Genomic DNA, 5,037 nt, shown 5'->3' with positions numbered 1-5,037 from the left:
ACATCTCGTTTATCCATTACCTTTTTGAAGAAGAACCGGGAACACTTCTCGCCATCCTCGAGGTGCTTTACATGTGAATTAAAAATTATTTGTTTCCCTTTCTCTTCTATGGCATATTTTATTTCAGCTTTAAGATTTAAGATATCATCATCAACATCCATACCAATCTCCTTCAATTTAAAAAGTACATGTAAACGTTTATTAAGAACATAAAACCATTGTTTTTTCTCTTTTGCTTTCTTCTTACCTGCTCGAATAAAAAAAGCTCTGATTTTGGGTTTAATGCCCTCCCACCAGTGTAGCATAGGCTGACTGGGCGCTCTATGGGACTGCCAACACTGGTAGGTCCGCACAAACTCCTCTTTAATGATGGGGTCCTCCAGGAGTGTGGTGTTTAGTCTCCAGGGACCCCTACAAGCTTTTTGCTCTCCCTCTAGCTCCAGGTGCACTGAAAGGAGCTTGTGATCAGATAAAATATTTGTTAAAAGCAAACATTTTTTGGGAATAAAACTATTAGAAGTGAAAATAAAATCAATTCTGGAGCTCACTCTTCCATTGGACCAGGTGGGGCCTGGGTCCGCAGGCAAGAGTTCCCTCCAGCAATCTTTCAATTTAAAATCACCAATAAAATTCTTGAGCAGGTAAGAAGTACGGTCAATTTTTCGATTAAAATCCCCACCCTGCCGGTGTTCTCCATCTCGCACACAGTTAAAATCACCACCCACCAGCAGGGGGGTAGACCCAACACAAAACAATGGTAAAATCTCTAATAGTTCTGCCCTCTCCTGTTTGGTAGGAGGGGCATAAACGTTTAAAACACGAATTAAAATTCCATTAAAAAGCAAATGTATTAAAATAGCTCTGCCGGGCATGATTTCAGTCACTGTTTGGATGGAGATAAAACGACCTCGGCAGAGCAATCCAACCCCCGCAGAGCGACAGTCATTTCCACCAGACCAGACTGAGGGGCCTAGTTTCCAGTCCATCTTTAAATCTTGATATTCCAAGTCATTAGGGATTCCACATTCTTGAAGCAGGCAAAGGTCAAAGTCCACAGTCTCTAAAAATGAAAATAAAGCAGTCCTGCGGACAGGGCTCTTTAGGGACCTCACATTTAGTGAGGCGACTTTGATAGGAACCAACATAGTCTTAGTTGAGGTCAGGGTCCGAACCAGAAGAGTCGTACTCGGAGATCAGCTGCGAGTCTGGACCCCCTTTTTGAGGGGTCAATAAATCTTGGATGTTGGTAGGGTCAGAGCCAGATACGTGGGCGGCTCCAACCCCCACACTGCTCTCATCCGAACTCCGATAGGCAGCTTTCCTCCGAACTCCGGACTCCTCTTCCTCTCGCTGTCTCTTTGCAGAATGGCTCCTATCCATCTCCTCGAAGTCGCTCTCACCCATCTCTGGCCCCTGGCTGAAGATATCGCTGATGTCCTTCCTGGGCAGCTGCACAGGGGCCTGTGAGGTCCCATCACTCTTGGCAACCTTTGCCTGCTTACGGGGAGCCTTCATCGCAAGCCCCTCCACAACCGCAGTGGAGGAACTTTGCTCCGACCCCCCCGTTGACCGGAAATGGTCAAAACGAGGCTCCAATCCAGCATATTTTAGGGTTTTCTTAATGGAGCCCTCGTCTGACACAGAGTGTCTCCGCTCCATGCCCACACTCTTGGGACAGGCGTCAGGTCCTACTGCAGAACCTACGGAGCCACGACGCCTGTCGCTAACCACTGCCTCAACAGGGTCCACTGCAGGCGGAGCAGAGGACCTGTTTGCAGAGGTGCCGGTCAACTTATGTCCAGCAGAGTCAGAATTCCTCCTGCTCTGCCTGGACCCGGTGGAATCCCTATGGCCGTCCCTCGAGGCTGACATCGGTGGGCCCCCCGATGGAGCTGTGAAGGACTTTGGCCTGGACCCCTCAGTCGTCAATGCTCGTTTTGGGGCATTACCAGCGGCGTCTGCACATGTTGCAAACTGCCGCTCTGGCCCTGGTCTGGGTGGCCCAGATTTCGCTCTGCGGGGGCAATCTTTAAAAGCATGCCCAGTCATGCCGCACAGATTGCACAACACCTCGGAACTGCATTTTGCCGCTACGTGTCCAACCTGGCCACACCTGTTACACTGCACCACATGGGGCCGGTCACAATGTTCTCTGGTGTGGCCATATCTCAAGCAGTTCCGGCAGGCTATTGGCATCTGGGGGTAAAATAGGAATCCTCGATTCTTCCCAATGGCAAAGTTCTGGGGTGGGTGATGTAAGCCTCCAATGCCATTGGGATCCTGGCGGAACTTCACCCAATATTTTCTTTTGCCATTCCAGAAGCTCTGGGTGTTCAAGATTTTATGTGAGAAGCGGACCTCCCTGCAGTAACGACTGAGGAAGGTTTCAATGTCACACTCTGAGACAAATGGACTGAACATGCACATCACGAGCGGGACTTCTTCCTCCCCGTAGAGGAATAAAAAGTTCAGTCCATTTAGCCGCTCCTCACTCTGGTCCGCATCAGACAATCTTTTGTGCATGTTGTCGCAACATGCCGCGGCCGTAAAGGATACGGTGTACCGACCGCGGCTTTCCTGGTCGTTGAGACACAGGATGTCCGCCCGCTTGAGCCCCAGGAAGTCCAGCAGAATCACCTCCACAATGAAGCGAAGGTTCTTCCGCTGGCGATGGCCTTCTTCCACCTCGATGCGGACGGACTGGCGCAACCGGGTGTCCCCGGATGCAAATCCAAATGTATATGGCATTTTCAGTGCCTGGGGGCTAAGCCTGTCCCTTATAGCAGCAAGGGCTCAGATTCCACAATTAAGTGGAACCCTCCCCCAAGGCCAAGGATTAGGGTACCCCAGACACCTACGAAGCCCGATAAACGCCCTCGGAACGCTCTTAGAAAAACGCCTCAAGGCCGGTTGACCTCTTGGGTAAGGCGCGATCGCAACTCGTTGTCCGGGGGCTAAGCCCACTCCCCAAATAGCAGCAAGGGGGTGAAGTCTCTCTGTGAAAAGAGACGATCCCCCAAGGCCAAGGAGCAGGGTACCCCGGACACCTCCCAACAAAACCAGATGCAGAAATACTACACCTGATCTTGCCAAAAGGCCGAGAAGCGATAACCCGAATGGGCCGGCCGTTGACCGAGCCTGTCCCATACTGCTGTTCACCCCTTGCAGCGATTCAGCCTACTCCTAGGCAATTCCATGGGGCCCTGCAGGCTCACACACATTTACAGCTACTAAGCGGGAGGGAGGTGAATAAAGGCCGGAGAGGAAGCTACACAGGATTTGCTTCTTTTGCTTGCACCACAATGCAGTGCTGAAAGAGGAGGAATCTACATAAAAACGCCTTCCTGGCAACGCCCAAATGCCCTCCTGCCATGCAGATAAACACTGGCAGCGGCAGCAAGTGCATGCCCACAGCCACCCCTTGTTCCTTCACACCTTGTATCAGCTTTAATCCAGTCCAGTGCTGCCTGCTGAGCAGCACTGACCAACACTGCCTGGGCCCAGGCTTTTATCTATCTCTGAGGCCCCATTATGATGTCAGAAAGCTGGCTCTGGAATCCTGAGGGCTCCACTATGACACGTGCAAAGTTCCGTCTGAACTTTATATAAGACGGTGAGGCTCAGTCAGTCACTCAGTGTTGCCTGAGAGGGCAACACTGCAACAGCCGGCCGCCAGGCTGTCTTTTTTTTGCACATTTATTTGCCTCCAGGAGGCCACAAGAGGGAGACAAGGGACTGCAAAATGGAAAATAAGCATCCACCAACTTTACAGACAACTTCTCCTTGCTCCTACAACCTCCATCCTTGCACAGTTTGTTATTCTTCCAGGTAACAAAGTAACAAATCCAAATTGCTGCTCTCTTTGTAGGCAAGCAAGGGTTTGTTGCAACTGCAATTCTTACTTCTTCTTGAAATGTAGGGACGACAGTACATTCCATCACATCCATCTAGTGTACACAGGTAGGTCCATTGTGGCGGGTAGGCGGCTGGCTGCTTTAATGGCTGTTTGCTGTTCCCCTACTCCACTCCACTCCACTATTTGACTGTGGTGCTGCATCAATCAGTGGCTGGCTCAGGTGCAGCTCTTTAACTTACCTAGGAGGGAGGGCGGAGAGAAGACAAGGAAGGTGAATGAGCTGTTCCAATGTGAAATGCCGGAAACACAGAAACACAGAAGACACACACACACACACACACACAACAAGAGGTGGCAATGTATTCATTAATTGCATTTAATAAATGAGCTCATTATCACACATGACTGTACAAATGCATTGTCCAACAGGTGTTGAAATAATGGGATTAAAAGGGGAGATCCCATCAGAAAGACAAAAACAATAGCAAACACAAATAGCACTTTTGGAATCTGATTTTAGTCAACACATAAGGGAAGGGTGCACCGGTCCTGGAAATACTGCAATACCAGGTCAATGCGTGGAGTGGACAGAGCAAGCTCTATTTCCATCTCCCTGTTCTAAAAATCCATTTAATATATGGTCCCCAGATAGGGGACGTATCAGATATTAAACTGATAAGAACAGATTTTTGATTGAAAAATGCTTTATTGACAATCAATCGTCATCATACAAACATTACTGCGACGCAGCGCAAGCCATGAAGCAGCAAATAATAAATAATAACAGTCGTCAAACATAACATGACAGTATAATACACAGTACAGGCTAGCCTATGCTATACATTACACCACATGCTACACTAACATTCTTGCATTCACTAAAGCCAAGCAACAAAGCATTACAGACAAGTGATGGGATAGGGGAGTGGGTAGGAGGGGATAGGGAAGGGGGAAATCACAGGCCCGAAGCTTTATTGAAAGACAACACACAAGAAGGGAGAGTGGGGGGAAGGGGAGTATCAGTCCTCTTCCTCATCGACGTCCGGGCTGTCCCAGGTGGAATAGTCTCTGAGCAGGCTGTGGATCAGCCTGCGGCAGTCCTGGACGGACACACTCTCTCTCCGCAAAATCAGACGGTTCCTGGCAAACCATATAGCGTCCTTAAAGCAGTTCATAAGGCG

General features: G+C 49.3%; 1 pseudogene; it reads right to left on the bottom strand.

Annotated features, from left to right (window-relative positions):
* Window positions 1–4,389: 4,389 nt before the first annotated feature.
* Window positions 4,390–4,563, bottom strand: LOC142698860 (U2 spliceosomal RNA; annotated as a pseudogene).
* Window positions 4,564–5,037: the final 474 nt, after the last annotated feature.

The sequence above is a fragment of the Rhinoderma darwinii genome, unplaced genomic scaffold (assembly GCF_050947455.1).
Source record: "Rhinoderma darwinii isolate aRhiDar2 unplaced genomic scaffold, aRhiDar2.hap1 Scaffold_1039, whole genome shotgun sequence".
Lineage (NCBI taxonomy): Eukaryota > Metazoa > Chordata > Amphibia > Anura > Rhinodermatidae > Rhinoderma > Rhinoderma darwinii.
Note: the sequence above shows the minus strand (reverse complement) of the source record. Positions and strands in the feature narration are given on the sequence as shown.